This window comes from Salvelinus alpinus, chromosome 6 (genome assembly GCF_045679555.1).
Source record: "Salvelinus alpinus chromosome 6, SLU_Salpinus.1, whole genome shotgun sequence".
Taxonomy (NCBI): domain Eukaryota; kingdom Metazoa; phylum Chordata; class Actinopteri; order Salmoniformes; family Salmonidae; genus Salvelinus; species Salvelinus alpinus.
This window is the reverse complement of record NC_092091.1, coordinates 30,065,453-30,084,010: the sequence shown is the minus strand read 5'-3', so window position 1 is coordinate 30,084,010 and position 18,558 is coordinate 30,065,453. Positions and strand designations below refer to the sequence as shown.

Sequence of the window (18,558 nt, the reverse complement as noted above, 5' to 3'; positions counted from 1 at the left end):
TGGGTAGCGGAATGACTAGCTTCCCTCCAGGCCTGAGGGCACACTCTCTAGTAGGCTTAAATTGAAGATGTGGCAATATCGTCTGCTATTATCCGCAGTAATTTTCCATCCAGATTGTCAGACCCCGGTGGCTTGTCATTGTTGATAGACAATCATTTTTTCACCTCTTCCGCACTGACTTTACGGAATTCAAAAGTACAATTATTGTCTTTCATAATTTGGTCCGATATTCTTGGATGTGTAGTGTCAGCGTTTGGGTGTGTGCTTATTAGTAACTGGAATAAGTAGTTTCATAAATGCGTCAAGTGCAGCGTCTGGTTGCTCCTCATTACACACCACAGACCAGCAAATATTCTTTACATCATCAACATATGAATCAGTACAAAACTTATTGTATGACCTCTTATACACTATATTAGGCCCAGCCTTTGGAACTTTGGTTTTCCTAGATATGGCTATTATATTGTGATCACTACATCCTATGGATTTGGATACTGCTTTAAAGCAAATATCTGCAGCGTTAGTAAAGATGTGATCAATACATGTTGATGATTTAATTCCTGTGCTGTTTGTAACTACCCTGGTAGGTTGACTAACAACCTGATCGAGGTTGCAGCCACTGGTTAGTTTGACGTTCTTTTCTGAGTGGCCAACTTTATGATAGCCAGTCAATATTTAAATCACCCAGAAAATATACTTCTCTGTTGATATCACATACATTATCAAGTATTTTACACATATTATCCAGATACTGACTGTTAGCACTTGATCCTTGACTGAGTTCAGCCGGGTGGATTGTCTCTCTCTCCCCCTAGGCACTTCCCTAGTCTACCTCTATTTCCTCAGGCAATGTCAAATCAGATTTTGTCACATGTGCCGAATACAACAGGTAGACCTTACAGTGAAATGCTTACTTACAAGCCTTTAACCAACAATGAAGTTAAGAAAAATAAGTGTTAAGTAAAAAATAGATAAGTTAAAAAATAACAAATAGTTAAAGAGCAGCAGTAAAATAACAGTCGCAAAGCTATATACAGGAGATACCAGTTAGTCGAGGTAATTGAGGTATTATGTACAGTTGAAGTCGGAAGTTTACATACACCTTAGTCAAATACATTTAAACTCAGTTTTTCACAATTCCTGACATTTAATCAGAGTAAAAATTCCCGGTCTTAGGTCAGTTAGGATCACCACTTTATTTTAAGAATGTGAAATGTCAGAATAATAGTAGAGATAATAATTTATTTTCAGCTCAATTAGTATTTGGTAGCATTGCCTTTAAATTGTTTCACTTGTTTTTAAACAATTTAAAGGCAATGCTAGGTTTTTTTCTGAGGTCTTGGCTGATTTCTTTTGATTTTCCCATGATGTCAATCAAAGAGGCACTGAGTTTGAAGGTAGGCCTTGAAATACATCCACAGGTACCCCTCCAATTGACTCAAATTATGTCAATTAGCCTATCAGAAGCTTCTAAAGCCATGACACCGTTTTCTGGAATTTTCCAAGCTATTTAAAGGCACAGTCAACCTAGTGTATGTTAACTTCTGACCCACTGGAATTGTGATACAGTGAGTTATACGTGAAATAATCTGTCTGTAAACAATTGTTGGAAAAATTACTTGTGTCATGCACCAAGTAGATGTCCTCACCGACTTGCCAAAACTATAGTTTGTTAACAAGAAATTTGTGGAGTGGTTGTAAAACGAGTTTTAATGACTCCAACCTAAGTGAATGTAAACTTCCGACTTCAACTGTACATGTAGGTAAAGTTAAAGTGACCCTATCTCAATGTAATACCATCTACTGGCAAATGAAAGGGTGACATTTCAATGCTGGATGGCTTTGTACACTGATAAAAGCGTGGCTATATTTCATAAGATTCTGTCCCTATGTTGGCATGCTGAGTGGAATTGTTTGATAATTTTTGGAAAGATCAAATGCATCTATAAAGGGGTTCACGGTAGAACTCAAGTATAATGTAACAAGAAGTTAATAGACTTACCATTCCTAGCCTATTTCAAATCAAAGGACCACAATGTTCTAGAAAATTAAAACCCTGTTTATTTAAAACCATAAGTGGTTTGTACTTACACAAAGCACAAGCATTCCAACATTTGTAGACATTTCCATTTGTACAAAACAGTCACAAGGCCACCTTGGTTCTCACTAGCAGACAGGTAAAAAAATATATATATTTATTTATTTCACCTTTATTTAACCAGGTAGGCCAGTTGAGAACAAATTCTCATTTACAACTGCGACCTGGCCAAGATAAAGCAAAGCAGTGCGACAAAAACAACAACACAGAGTTACACATGGGATAAACAAACAGTCAATACAGTCAATAACACAATAGAAATATCAGTATACAGTGTGTGCAAATGAAGTAAGGAGGTAAGGCAATAAATACGCCAATAGTGGCAAAGTAATTACAATTTAGCAATTTACACTGGAGTGATATGTGCAGATGAGGATGTGCAAGTAGAAATACTGGTGTGCAAAAGAGCAGGAAAAAAAAATGGGGATGAGGTAGGTAGGTAGGTAGTTGGTTGGATGGGCTATTTACAGATGGGCTGTGTACAGCTGCAGCGATCGGTAAGCTGCTCTGACAGCTGACGCTTAAAGTTAGTGAGGGAGATATAAGTCTCCAACCTCAGTGATTTTTGCAATTCGCTCCAGTCATTGGCAGCAGAAAACTGCAAGGAAAGGCGGCCAAAAGAGGTGTTGGCTTTGGGGATGACCAGTGAACCCTGAACCAGGCAAGGCAGTCATTAGAGAAACCAGGCTGTTGAGTCTGCCGATAAGAAAACAGTGATTGACAGAGTCAAAAGCCTTGGCCAGGTCGATGGAGACGGCTGCACAGTACTGTCTTTTATCGATGGCGGTTATGATATCGTTTAGGACCTTGAGCGTGGCTGAGGTACACCCGTGACCAGCTCAGAAACCGGATTGCCTAGCGGAGAAGGTACGGTGGTATTCGAAATGGTTAGTGATCTGTTTGTTCACTTGGCTTTTGAAGACTTTAGAAAGGCAGGGCAGGATTGATGTAGGTCTAACAGTTTGGGTCTAGAGTGTCTCCCCCTTTGAAGAGGGGGATGACCGTGGCCGCTTTCCAATCTTTAGGAATCTCAGACGATACGAAAAAGAGGTTGAACAGACTAGTAATAAGGGTTGCAACAATGGCGGTGGATAATTTTAGGAAGAGAGGGTCCAGATTGTCTAGCCCAGTTGATTTGTAGGGATCCAGATTTTGCAGCTCTTTCAGAACATCAGCTGTCTGGATTTGGGTGAAGGAGAAGCGGGGGGGCTTGGGCCAGTTGCTGTGGGGGGTGCAGAGATGTTGGCCGGGTTTTTTGGTAGCCAGGTGGACAGCATGGCCAGCTGTAGAGAAATGCTTATTGAAATTCTTAATTATCGTGGATTTATCGGTGGTGACAGTGTTTCCTAGTCTCAGTGCAGTGGGTAGCAGGGAGGAGGTGCTCTTATTCTCTTTACAGTGTCCCAAAACATTTTGGAATTAGTGCTGCAGGATGCAAATTTCAGTTTGAAAAAGCTAGCCTTTGCCTTCCTAACTGACTGTGTATGTTGGTTCCTGACTTCCATGAAAAGTTGCATATCGCTGGGACTATTCGATGCTAGTGCAGAACGCCACAGGATGTTTTTGTGCTGGTCAAGGGCAGTCAAGTCTGGAGTGAACCAAGGGCTATATCTGTTCTTAGTTCAAATTGTTTTTGAAAGCGGCATGCTTATTTAAGATGGTGAGGAAAGCACTTTCAAAGAACAACCAGGCATCCTCTACTGACGGAATGAGGTCAATATCCTTCCAGGATACCCGGGCCAGGTCGATTAGAAAGGCCTGCTCACAGAAGTGTTTTAGAGAGCGTTTGACAGTGATGAGGGGTGGTCGTTTGACCAATGGACGCAGGAAATTAGATCCTGGTTGAAAACTGCAGAGGTGTATTTAGAGAGCAAGTTGGTCAGGATGATATCTTATGAGGATGCCCATATACCGCAAACCTCCAAAGTGTCTTTCTGCTATTATAAACTGGTTACCAATGTAATTAGAGCGGTAAAAATAAATGTTTTGTCAAAGCCATGGTATACAGTCTGAAAAACCACGGCTATCAACCAATCAGCATTTAGGGCTCGAACCACCCAGTGTATAATACAGATTAGACAGCTCATTGACAAGCTCTGGGTAAAAGTCTCAGGCAAAATGGTAGCTGGATATTTGAGTTTGGAATGGCCCTTCACCTGAATGGATTGGGTTGAAATTATCAATATGGTGATTGCTCCACCTTTCCCTATGATAGACTAAAAGGAATTATCACCACAGTGATTACACCTATCCAATCATTTCAGATCTATGAAAGTGTCTGGAATGTAGGGAATAAAAGTGCTTTGGGGATAGGTCTACGATTTGGGGAATTAGTTGAAATAATCCATCTGATTGATAGGACAACTCCATCGTACAGCCTATCAGAGGCAGGGTTGTGTTGAGGGGAGGAGGTCAGTGCGATGGTTTCATGGGGACAGCCGGGGGTTGCCTCCTGGAGAGGGACAGAGAGGAGAAACCATTAATACAGGACACACACACACACAATGTATTTTAAAGTATTACAGTACTATAAATTATTTACAAAAAACAATACACCGTAGATCTCCTAAAGCATAGTGTGCACACTGGAGGAAAATCCAGTTGAGAAATAGTGAGCATTCCTGCTAATACTGACCAGGAAAGATCCCTGTAGAGACAAAGGAATCTTGTGGTGTGTGTGTGTGTGTGCTGGCAGAGTGTTCCTGTGATGTGAAATAAGAGAAAAGGGCTTGTACTTTTCCTGGGATAGAGGTAGAGAAAAAGAGAGGGTGAGTTATGGAGGGAGAGTTAGGGAGGGGGTTGAGAAGGAAAGAGGGATGATGGGTGAGGCCCAAAATAATGGTTGGAGAGGAAATTAGGGGGGCGAAAAAAAAATTACAGCCCAAAAGCAGGAGAGGAATGAGTGGAGGAAGAGAAGAAGAAGAGCGGGAGAAAGATATTGCATTAGGAAAAATGGAAAGCGGTCAAACAAATCCAAGGCAGGAGAAAGGTTGAGATGGAGAGAGAGAGAGAGGTGAGAAATACAAAGGGTCTGTATACTGGGGTTGATAGGATATAAATGAAAAACACATTTTCCAACAGACCCCCACCCCAGCTCAAATAACCTCTCTCTCTGCAGCCCAATGTTTAGCTGTGTGTGTGTGTGTGCGTGCGTGCCTGTGTGCATGCTTGAAGTACCACAGCATTAAAGAATTCCAACAAATAGCAAATAAATCAAGTTGAACTTCAATAATAATAAGGTGGGTGCTTATATTTGTCCTATTTCACATACAGTTGAAGTCGGAAGTTGACATACACCTTAGCCAAATACATTTAAACTCAGTTTCACAATTCCTGACATTAAATCCTAGTAAAAATCCCCTGTCTTAGGTCAGTTAGGATCACCACTTTATTTTGAGAATGTGAAATGTCAGAATAATAGTAGAGAGAAAGATTTCTTTCAGCTTTTATTTATTTCATCACATTCCCAGTGGGTCAGAAGTTTACATACACTCAATTAGTATTTGGTAGCATTGCCTTTAAATTGTTTAACTTGGGTCAAACGTTTCGGGTAGGTGAATTTTGGCCCATTCCTCCTGACAGAGCTGGTGTAACGGAGTCAGGTTTGTAGGCCTCCTTCCTCGCACACGCTTTTTCAGTTCTGCCCACAAATTTTCTATAGGCTTGAGATCAGGGCTTTGTGATGGCCACTCCAATACCTTGACTTTGTTGTCCTTAAGCCATTTTGCCACAACTTTGGAAGTATGCTTGGGGTCATTGTCCATTTGGAAGACCCATTTGCAACCAAGCTTTAACTTCCTGACTGATGTCTTGAGATGTTGCTTCAATATATCCACATAATTTCCCTTCCTCATGCCGCCATCTATTTTGTGAGGTGCACCAGTCCCTCCTGCAGCAAAGCACCTCCACAACATGATGCTGCCACCCCTGTGCTTCACGGTTGGGATGGTGTTCTTCAGCTTGGAAGCCTCCCCCTTTTTCCTCCAAACATAACGATGGTCATTATGGCCAAACAGTTCTATTTTTGTTTCATCAGACCAGAGGACATTTCTCCAAAAAGTACGATCTTTGTCCCCATGTGCAGTTGCAAACCGTAGTCTGGCTTTTTTATGGCGGTTTGGGAGCAGTGGCTTCTTCCTTGCTGAGCGGCCTTTCAGGTTATGTCGATATAGGACTCGTTTTACTGTGGATATAGATATGTTTGTACCTGTTTCCTCCAGCATCTTCACAATGTCGTTTGCTGTTGTTCTAGGATTGATTTGCACTTTTCACACCAAAGTACGTTCATCTCTAGGAGACAGAACGCATTTCCCTCCTGAGCGGTATGACGGTGCGTGGTCCCATGGTGTTTATACTTGTGTGCTATTGTTTGTACAGATGAACTTAGTACCTTCAGGAGTTTGGAAATTGTTCCCAATGATGAACCAGACTTGTGGAGGTCTACAACTTATTTTCTGAGGTCTTGGCTGATTTCTTTTGATTTTCCCATGATGTCAAGCAAAGAGGTACTGAGTTTGAAGGTAAGCCTTGAAATACATCCACAGGTACACCTCCAATTGACTCAAATTATGTCAATTAGCCTATCAGAAGCTTCTAAAGCCATGACATCATTTTATGGAATTTTCCAAGCTGTTTAAAGGCACAGTCAACTTTTGTAAACTTCTGACCCACTGGAATTGTGATACAGTGAATTATAAGTGAAATAATCTGTCTGTAAACAATTGCACAAAGTAGATGTCCTAACCGACTTGCCAAAACTATAGTTTGTTAACAAGAAATTTGTGGAGTGGTTGAAAAACGAGTTTTAATGACTGCAACCTAAGTGTATGTAAACTTCTGACTTCAACTGTATGTAGAAGTGTGTATTAATACGCATTCGGGAATTGGAAATGTGTTTTTTACATATCCCAACTCCCCGAGACAACCTCAGAGAGTGGGGTCACGGTCTGCCATTATCAACAGCATCCCTGGAGCAATTAGGGTTAAGTGCTCTGCTCAACGGAACGATTTTTCACCTTGTCAGCTCGGGGATTCGAACTAGTGACCTTTAGGTTACCGGCCCAACACTCTAACCACTAGGCTACCTGCTGCCCCGAACATCGCCGTCATGGTTACCTGGGTACATTGGGGGGAAATCTGATAAGTCCGCCTGGTGGAGACTGGTTGGTATCAGCGTTGTTGCTGGGTGGTCCATGAAGATGAGGTGCAGCACGGAGGAGACTAACGTCAATGAGGTGGGGCCTCTGGTGGGGCTCTGGGAGCAGAGGCTATATGCTTAGGAGCTAGAGCTGTATTACTGTGAGACCTGAGGGAAGGTGGTTAGCGTTATGATGTGTGTGCACCCATGTGTGTGTGTCTGTGTGTGTTACCTGCGGCTGGTCGCAGGGGCTCCATGCAGCCAGAAGGAGTCAACAGGAGGAGGTAGAGGAGTAGAGCAGGTGGAGATGTCTCCGATGATGGCCAGCGCCTCCTTCAAGGCAGCGTGAGTCCTCAGCACCTCCTCTCTCCTCTGCTCCTGCTCTGGATACTCATCCATCAACACACACTTCTCTGTTAAAGAGTAGAGCTGCACCAGGAGGTCAATAATGATGTACTCCTTTACCTATGGAGAGAGGAGAAAGAGATTATATATTCCTTCACCAACAGAGAGTTATGAGGGGAGACCGCCGGACAGACACAGACTTACGTTGTTGACCATGAGGTGCATGACGGTCTTGGGCACGAAGTCTCTAATGGCTTTGTAAACAATGTTCATAAAGGTGTCCACCAGGTTCCCGGATGGTCTCTACTTGACGCTCCAACTGAAGGTCCATAGAGAAACTATCACTAGAACTATTACTCTCCTTATCAACCTGGCACAGGAGAGAGAGTGAGGGAGGGAGGGAGGGAAAGAGTGAGAGTTACAGAGAGGTCATGAGCAGATGAGCTCCTGAATATTGCTGCATTTTACAAAAATATAGATTTAGGGTTGTATAAAATTGGATACTACCCTCCACAACATAACCTTCACTCCAAATCAAAACTCCAAACCTACAACCTGATCTTGGACAAATTACCTGGAAGGATTCTGGAAGGATTTTTATTACCAAGGATTCTTACTGCCAAGGACTAACCAGCAAACTTTCTGACAAACCAGCAAAAGAAGCACAAAAGAAACCCGAAAATATCATCCAACCTGGAACTGAGTAAGTAATGTTCAGTCGGAAGCTACTTCGAAAGCCCAGAATGAAAAGAACATTACAATAATTTCTAGATGTTTAACTTTCTAAAGACTGAATGCTAAGTTAAAAGGCTACCAATCTTGAAGAACAGACCTGGCTGCAACATTAATAACCACTGAAGTGTGAAGTAAGAGGTGTGAAGCCCCTGAGCCAAACAATGGCAGCAGAGTTCCTCCCCCACCCAAATGCAGAAGCATCTTTGACCCCCTGCTCCATGGCTTCCCTCTGTGCAGAGGTCACCACAGTACAATATCCCTTGGACATAAAAAAAAATGACAAGGCATAGAAAGAGTACAAAGAGAAGCTCCTCATGGACAATCCAGAGACACTTTTTGCTGACTGCTACAAAAATCGTAACGTAAGCAACTTAATCTTCAACACAGACCATCCCTGGGCATGGCACAGAGCTATGAGAGCACACTATCCCTCTTAAGAGAGAGGGTATTGGCTGCGGGTGGAAAATCAGAACATATCTTAAAACGAGGACCCTGAGAAAGACCCCCTCTGTCAACCTGTACAAGAATGGAACAGTGGTGGTCCAGGGCAACTTCATACATTTCCAGAAAGGACTTCCACAAAATCAAAGCAAGAGCACGGCAGGAGAAGCTTTCTCTTGGTGACGAATCCCCCACCCCGAGCAAGTCTGATCTACGGCTGTTACGGTGACCGTATTACCGCCACATCGACAGTCACGAGTCATGAAGGCAGTCAAATTCCACCAGCTCTGATGCTACTGATTGATGGTCATTAGTAGCCTACCAAACTTGCTAACTGCCTGGTACTCAGCACTCTATTGTCCCGCTAATCACTCTGACATCAATGCAAATGTGATCGAAAATCGAATCAAATCCAATTTTATTGGTCACATACACGTGTTTAGTAGATGTTATTGCGGGTGTAGTGAAATGCTTGTGTTTCTAGGTACAACAGTGCAGTAATATCTAACAATTTCACAACAATACACACACATCTAAGGAACGGGATTAAGAATAAATAAATATTTGGACGAGCAATGTCAGAGTGGCATAGACTAAGATACAGTAGAATAGAATACAGTATATACATATGAGATGAGCAATGCAAAATATGTAAACATTATTAAAGTGACTAGTGTTCCATTATTCAAGTGGCCAGTGATTTCAAGTCTATGTACATTAGGGCAGCAGCCTCTAATGTGCTAGTGATGACTATTTAACAGTCTGATGGCCTTGAGATAGAAGCTGTTTTTCAGTGTCTCGGTCCCAGCTTTGATGCACCTGTACTGACCTCACCTTCTGGATGATAGCGGGGTGAACAGGCAGTGGCTCGGATGGTTGTTGTCCTTTATGATATTTTTGGCCTTCCTGTGACATCGGGTGCTGTAGGTGTCCTGGAGGGCAGGTAGTTTGCCTCCGGTGATGCGTTGGGCAGTTTGTGAGGGTTTTAGGTGCCAAGCCAAATTTCTTCAGCCTCCTGAGCCTCCAAATCTCTTCACCACACTGTTTGTGTGGGTGGACCATTTCGGTTTGTCAGTGATCTGTACTCCGAGGAACTTTCCACCTTCTCCACTGCGGTCCCGTCGATAGGGATAGGGGGGTGCTTCCTCTGCTGTTTCCTGAAGTCCACGATCAGCTCCTTTGTTTTGTTGACGTTGATGAGAGGTTATTTCTGGCACCACACTCCCAGAGCCCTCACCTCATCCCTGTAGGTTGTCTCGTCATTGTTGGTAATCAGGCCTACTACTGTTGTGTCGTCTGCAAACTTGATGATTGAGTTGGAGGCGTGTGTGGCCACGCAGTCATGGGTGAACAGGGAGTACAGGAGGGGGCTGAGCATACACCATTGTGGGGCCACAGTGTTGAGGATCAGCGAAGTGGATGTGTTGTTTCCTACCATCACCACCTGGAGGCGGCCTGTCAGGAAGAAAAGGACCCAGTTGCACAGGGCGGGTTCAGACCCAGGGCCTTGAGCTTAATGATGAGCTTGGAGGGTACTATGGTGTTGAATGCTGAGCTATAGTCAATGAACAGCATTCTTACATAGGTATTCCTCTTGTCCAGATGGGATAGGGCAGTGGGATGGCGATTGCATCGTCTGTGGATCTATTGGGGCGGTAAGCAAATTGAAGTGGGTCTAGGGTGTCAGGTAAGGTAGAGGTGATATGATCCTTGACTAGTCTCTCAAAGCGCTTCATGATGACAGAAGTGAATGCTACGGGATGTTAGTCATTTAGTTCAGTTACCTTTGCTTTCTTGGGTACAGGAACAATGGTGGCCATCTTGAAGCATGTGGGGACAGCAGACTGGGATAGGGAGAGATTGAATATGTCCATAAACACTCCAGCCAGCTGGTCTGCGCATGCTCTGAGGACACGGCTAGGGATGCCGTCTGGGCTGGCAGCCTTGCGAGGGTTAACACGCTTAAATGTCTTACTCACGTCAGCCACGGAGAACGAGAGCCCACAGTCCTTGGTAGAGGGCCGCGTCGGTGGCACTGTGTTAACTTCAAAGCGGGCGGAAACAAGACGTCGGTGTCCACGATGTGGCTGGTTTTCCCTTTGTAGTCTGTGATTGTCTGTAGACCCTGCCACATTCGTCTCATGTCTGAGCCGTTGAATTGTGACTCCACTTTGTCTCTATACTGACGGTTTGCCTGTTTGATTGCCTTACGGAGGGAAAAACTACACTGTTTGTATTCGGCCATATTCCCAGTCACCTTGCCATCATTAAATGCAGTGGTTCGAGCTTTCAGTTTTGCACGAATGCTGCCATCTATCCTTGATTTCTGGTTAGGGTAGGTTATAATAGTCACAGTGGGCACAACTCAACCTACATCTCCTATTCACTTTCTGATAAACTCAGTCACCCTATCAGTGTATTCGTCAATGTTATTCTCGGAGGCTACCTGGAAAATATCCCAGTCCGCGTGATCAAAACAATCTTGAAGCGTGGATTCTGATTGGTCAGACCAGCGTTGAATAGTCCTTAGCACGGGTACTTCCTGTTTGAGTTTCTGCCTATATGAAGGGAGGAGCAAAATGGAGTCTTGATCAGATTTGCCGAAAGGAGGGCCTTAAAGGCATCCCAGAAGTTGGAGCAGCAGTGGTCGAGTGTTTTAGCAGCGCAAGTACTACAGTCAATGTGTTGATAGAACTTCGGTAGCGTTTTCCTCAAATTTGCTTTGTTAAAATCCCCAGCTACAATAAATGCGGTCTCAGGATATGTGGTTTCCAGTTTGCATAAGGTCCAGTGAAGTTCTTTGAGGACCATCGTGGTATCGGCTTGAGGGGGAATATACATGCCTGTGACTATAACCGAAGATAATTCTCTTTGGAGGTAATACGGTCGGCATTTGATTGTGAGGTATTCTAGGTTGGGTGAACAAAAGGACTTGAATTCCTGTGTGTTATCACAATCACACCATGAGTAGTTAATCATGAACCATACACCCCCGCCCTTCTTCTTCCTGGAGAGATATTTATTCTGTGAAACAGAGTATGTTACAATCCCTGATGTCTCTCTGGAAGGAAATCCTCACCCTGAGCTCATCAACTTTATTATCCAGAGACTGAACATTAGCGAGTAATATACTCGGAAGTGGTGGATGGTGTGCGCGCCTCCTGAGTCGGACTAGAAGTCCACTCCGAGTACCTCTTCTCCGCCGGCGGTATTTTGGATCAGCCTCTGGAATTAGTTCAATTGCCCTAGGGGGTACGATCAAAGGATCCGATTCGGGAAAGTCGTATTCCTGGTATTAATGCTGGTGAGTTACCGTCACTCTGATATCCAAAAGTTCTTCCCGGTTGTATGTAATAACACAAAACAAATTCTGATAAAATAAGAAATGACACGTAAAAAAACTGAATACTGCAAAGTTGCCTAGGGTCTAGAAGCACGGCTGCCCTATCTATCGTGCCTTTAAACTGCTTGCTGTTTAATGGCGCCGATACACTTAATGAGAGCCCATGAGCTTATGTTGCGCAACATTTCTATAGTCTATGCAATTGCGTGAGAAAACAGAGTGATGGCCTATAATAAAAAGAGGAGGATCCCATCAGCTTTCTATAGGCTAAGCCTACTATATGTATTTCTCAACTTTCCTAATCTTTACAACAGGAGTATAGCCTACCTGGCCAGTATTAAAATGAACCATGGGAAAAGCGCCCTCCGTTTGTTATTTAAGTGCATAGATGACATGTATTTTTCCCCCTGCCCCGAGACAGGTGCATAATAATGGTCCATTCTAAATCAAAACAAATTTCACACGTGACCGACCGGCTCGATTCGGTCTTATGTGGCAAAATTTGAAATAGTGTTTTTTACATTTACAAAATTAGACACATTAGACAGCAAGAAAATTGTATATCATACACAATAGTTGAGGAACAATGGGAAAGTGATTATGCTTTGAAAGATGATGAACTTGAAAATGTCCCTTGAATGTTTTCGGATACCTAATGGAGAGCTCTTCTTTGTCTACACCCATTCAGCATCGTTCAGACCCTCTAAAGCCTTAAAGAGATGGGTGGGGTTAAGGATTCACATGTGAGGCCATGTACAAAACAACCAAAGCTTTCAAAAGGCTGGTTTATACTACGGGTGGATTCGTAAATTGAATCTGGAGTGCCAGAGTGTGCTCGTTCATAAACTCAGAGCATTGTCAGATTGTCCGTACGTAAATTCAGAGTGTTTCGCTCTCTGAGCGTTCAGAGCGCACACTGGACGCTCTGGCCGAGCAGTAGGGTTGATTCAAGCGTTCAGACCGAACAACAGCACCCAAGCTAATTGGCTAACGTTGGCTAGCTTGCTAGCTACTTCCAGACACAAATGAGAGAACAGCTCACTCTGACAATTTTACTCGCCCTAGTAGAGCTGGTTACGCTGTTTTGATGTTATCCAGAGCATTGCTGACTGCAACTGTGTTGCTGGCAACATTTTAATTCCGCTTTTTTGCCAACGTTTACTGACACCGAACATATTCAACGGGCGTTGAGCTTATGTAAATTCATCAGTTATTCTGCGCTCTCGCACACTCAGACGAGAGTGCTCTAAAATCACAGCAGATAGCCATAGCAAATTTACCGGCTACGTCTATCGACAGTTGTGAACGTTCTATTGAAATGGTTACTTGAATAGTAGTGGAGTATTTTGATTAGACATGTAGCTAGCTAACCAGCTAAACAATATATGTGGGGATATATTTTCCAGTACATGTGTTATGCATCTCAGAATAGTAAGCAGAATCAATATATGGTTAACCATGAAACATGTGTGAGCAGAATGTAAGCAGAATCCTTGTGATTGTGCAAAACTGAATAAACACAGTCCTAGCCATTCTTGGTCATGCCTGGTCTTGTGAAGGCCATTGGACAGACACATTGGTTAATCCGTTATAGGGACCATTAGACATGCACCTGTATTAGGAAGGTATGTTAGTATTAACTAAGTACTATTAGACATGCATCTGTATTAGGAACATATATATGTATTATTTTTGCATTGGTACTATGGTGACACCACCTATATAATCTAAGATGAGCATAAATAAGTCAGAAGTGGGCGTGAACAAGTCAGAAGTGAGACTGAAATATAATGCTGGCGAAAGGCTAAAGGGTATTAATAATTTACATAAAGAGGAGTGACTATGTATGTTATGTAAGTGTAAAACTGTATAAAAGGAGAGTGCTGAGACTGGAAAGATCAGTTGGTCCATGGGCCAGCTTGGCTTGTTACTTTGTAATAAAGTATATTTGAATTCACAAGTTCTGGTATCTGAGAAATATTATTGGGCCAATATTTCTACGACATGAACCATAATCCCAGCTCATAACGTTACCACCTTGCATGAATCTGCAGGTAGCTAACCAACCAGGTTCAATGTTAGCTAGCTAACATCAAGCTATAACTAGCAATGCAAATGGCTCTGAGATACAAGTAATACAATTACACAGATGACACACGTAAAGGTTAGCTAGCGAGTCAGCCAGCTAGCTAGCTAACAGTACACTAACTTGAAATGAAAATGACTTTCAGACAAAATTAGAAACGTGTAATATCTTAGCGAGACTATCTTACCAGTATACAGTGGAAGTCGTAAGATTACATACACTTAGGTTGGAGTCATAAAAAAAAATGATAAACCACTCCCCAAAATTGTTTTTAACAAACTATACTTTTGGCTAGTCGGTTAGGACATCTACTTTGTGCACGACACAAGTCATTTTTCCAACAATTGTTTACAGACAGATTATTTCACTTATAATTCACTGTATCACAATTCCAGTGGGTCAGAAGTTTACAAAAGTTGACTGTGCCTTTAAACAGCTTGGACAATTCCAGAAAATGATGCCATGGCTTTAGAAGCTTCTGATTGGCTAATTGACATCATTTGAGTAAATTGGAGGTCTACCTGTGGATGTATTTCAAGGCCTACCTTCAAACTCAGTGCCTCTTTGCTTGACATCATGAGAAAATCAAAAGAAATCAGCCAATACCTCAGAAAATAAATTGCAGACCTCCACAAGTCTGGCTCATCCTTGGGAGCCAATTTCCAAACGCCTGAAGGTACCACGTTCATCTGTAAAAACAATCGTACGCAAGTATAAACACCATGGGACCACGCAGCCGTCATACCGCTCAGGAAGGAGACGCGTTCTGTCTCCTGGAGATGAACGTACTTTGGTGCGAAAAGTGCAATCCCAGAACAACAGCAAAGGACCTTGTGAAGATGCTGGAGGAAATAGGTACAAAAGTATCTATATCCACAGTAAAACGAGTCCTGTATCAACATAACCTGAAAGGCCGCTCAGCAAGGAAGAAGCCACTGCTCCAAAATGGCTTAAGGACAACAAAGTTAAGGTATTGGAGTGGCCATCACAAAGCCCCAACCTCAATCCTATAGAAAATTTGTGGGCCGAACTGAAAAAGTGTGTGCGAGCAAGGAGGCCTACAAACCTGACTCAGTTACACCAGGTCTGTCAGGAGGAATGGGCCAAAATTCACCCAACTTATTGTGGGAAGCTTATGGGAGGCTACCCGAAACGTTTGACCCAAGTTAAACCATTTAAAGGCAATATTACCAAATACTAATTTAGTGTATGTAAACTTCTGACCCATTGGGAATGTGATGAAATGTGGGAATGTTATCTCTATTATTATTCTATTATTATTCTGACATTTCACATTCTTCAAATAAAGTGGTGATCCTAACTAACCTAAGACTGGGAATTTTTACTAGGATTAAAGGAATAATGAAAAACTGAGTTTAAATGTATTTGGCTCAGGTGTATGTAAACTTCCGACTTCAACTGTACATATCAAATACAAATCTTAGAATCAACTATTAAAGATTACCACATCCCACTGGGTTCTCCAATAACATTGAATGAACTACAGGACAAAATACAAATCCTCCAACCCAAAAAAGCCTGTGGTGTTGATGGATCCTAAATGAAATTATAAAATATACAAACCACACATTCTAATTGTCTATACTTAAATTTAACATCATTTTCGTCTATACTTTATTGGATTGGGGTGATCAGTCCTTGGTTCCAGATATTGGGGAAGATGCCAGAGTTGAAGATGATCACCGCAATCCACAAATTTGACCCCAATAACTACTGTGGGATATGCGTCAACGGCAAACTTTGGAAAATCCTCTGCATTATCATTAACAGCAGACTCGTACATTTCCTCAGTGAAAACAATGTACTGAGCAAATGTAAATAGTATTTTTACCAAACTACCGTATGACAAACCACGTATTCAACCTGCACACCCTAATTGACAAACAAACCAAAACAAAGGCAAAGTCTTCTCATGCTTTGTCGATTTGAAAAGGTTTTTGACTCAATTTGGCATGAGGGTCTGCTATACAAATTGATGGAAAGCGGTGTTGGGGGAAAAACATAAGACATTATAAAATCCATGTACACAAACAACAAGTTAAAATTGGCAAAAAACACACATTTATTTCCACAGGGCCATGGGGTGAGACATGGATGCAGCTTGAGCCCCACCCTCCTCAATATATATATCACAGAATTGGCGAGGGCACTAGAACAGTCTGTAGCACCCGGCCTCACTCTACTAGAATCTGAAGTCAAATGTCTACGGGTTTGTTGGTGCTCCTGTCCCCAACCAAGAAGGGCCTACAGCAGCACCTAGATTTTCTGCACAGATTCTGTCAGACGTAGACCATGACAGTACATCTCAGTAAGACAAAAATAATGGTGTTCCAAAAAAGGTCCGGTTGCCAGGACCACAAATACGTTTCCAGAGTACACAAAAACGATACATACTTCGGCCTAAACATTAGGGCCACAGGTAACTTCAACAAAGCTGTGAACGATCTGAGAGAAGGCAAGAAGGGCCTTCTACGCCATCAAAAGGAACATCAAATTCAACATACCAATTAGGATCAGGCTAAAAATACCTGAATCAGTTATAAAACCCATTGCCCTTTATGTCTGTGAGGTCTGGGGTCCGCTTACCAACCAATAATGTTCCTAATGTTTTGTGTACATGCACAAACTGTTCCGAACTGTTTCGGATGGGAAGCTGTGAGCAGCCAATGACTGAAGGCAAGGGGAGGGGGTAGTAGGGGGGGACGAGGAAGGAGAGAGGTGAAGGGTAGCCAGGCAGAGAATAAGGGCAGGTGTAGGTTATAGTTAGGGTCAGGGATAGGAGGTAAGGGGTCAGGGTTAGGCTATTCACAGTTACTTTATAGGTCATGGTTTTAGGGTTAGAGGTTAGAGTCAGGTTTAGAGTTACGGATCAGGAGTTTTGACTAAGATACTCACAGTGACTTTCTCGGGATAGACTCCGGCTCTCAGCAGAGAAGCTTTCCAGCTGTCTACCTCCTCCTGAGAGCCAAACGCCAGCTCCAGGAACCCATAGTCCTTATACACGTTCCTACAATTACATTGCATACTGTCAGCTACCTCAAACTACATCACCCAGTCAGCAGCTTCAGAAAACAACTATACCCATATCCAAGAACCTCTAGTCCTTATATACCTTCTAACAATTATAACAGATACAATCAAACAGTCACCTTCCTCTCCAGGTTTGAGGTTGTATGCCATATGCATACACACGACTACACCATAGGTCTCACACAGAGCACACACATGTTATCAGAGCTGGAACACACACCTTCACACACAATGAATAACTAAACTCACTCATCCATACCCACAGAGCTTCTTTCCTCCCTCTCTCTCTCTCTCTCTCTCTCTCTCTCTCTCTCTCTCTCTCTCTCTCTCTCTCTCTCTCTCTCTCTCTCTGTCAGGGAGACGCCGCTGCGTCTGACAGAGGCAGGAATCTGGAGAGGTCTAAAACCCATCTGTTAAACACACACACACACCACACACAGGCACACACATCTGTTAAACATTCTCTTTAATCACTCTGTGTTCCTGTCCTTTTGTTTCTCCCTCTCTCATGTTTTCTAAACTGGTATTGTTGGTTGTGTGTGTGTGTGTGTGTGTGTGTGTGTGTGTGTGTGTGTGTGTGTGTGTGTGTGTGTGTGTGTGTGTGTGTGTGTGTGTGTGTGTGTGTGTGTGTGTGTGTGTGTGGGTGGGTGGGTGGGTGGGTGGGTGGGTGGGTGGGTGGGTGGGTGGGTGGGTGGGTGTGTGTGTGTGTGTGTGTGTGTGCGCGTGTGCACGCAGTATACTTGTCTGTCTGTCTCCAATCTCAAGCTGTCTTGAGTATTCTGGATAGCAGCCTGACCACATATCTCATGAGATCTCCTCTGTCTGTAGGCTAAGTAGGGCTGGGTCTGGTTGATCCCTGGATGGGAGACCAGATGCTGCTGGAGATGGTGTTGGATGGACGGCCAGAAGGGTTAGTATTAGTTAGAAGGGCCAGTAGGAGGCTCTCGCTCCCACTCTCTCTCTTAATGCTTTACAGTGGCTGGATTGTAACCAGTCACTCACATCCCCCTTTTCCTCGCTCTGTTCCGCTGTGGCCAGGGATAGTGAGCTTTTCTCTCCTCTTGAGGAATTTTAGCAAGGATCCATTTCTCCCTTTTCCTTTCTCCCTCCCTCTTTCCCTGCTTTTAGATCAGGGACTTTCCTAAAGGTTCTGATTACTGTCAGACAGGGACAGCCAGAGCATTGGAATCAGGACTGTGGACACAAATCATGCACACACAAACACGCACAGAGAGAAGGGGGCACAAGGGGCGCAGTAGGACACGCTTTTGACACATTCCTGACTGATCGCTCTCCCTCTCTCCCCACTCTCACCCCATCCA

At 43.2% G+C, this 18,558-nt stretch overlaps 1 pseudogene; it reads right to left on the bottom strand.

The window, feature by feature from the left end:
- Positions 1 to 2,064: 2,064 nt before the first annotated feature.
- The window catches only part of LOC139579676 (dynamin-1-like), a 32,187-nt pseudogene continuing 15,693 nt past the window's right edge, over positions 2,065 to 18,558 (bottom strand).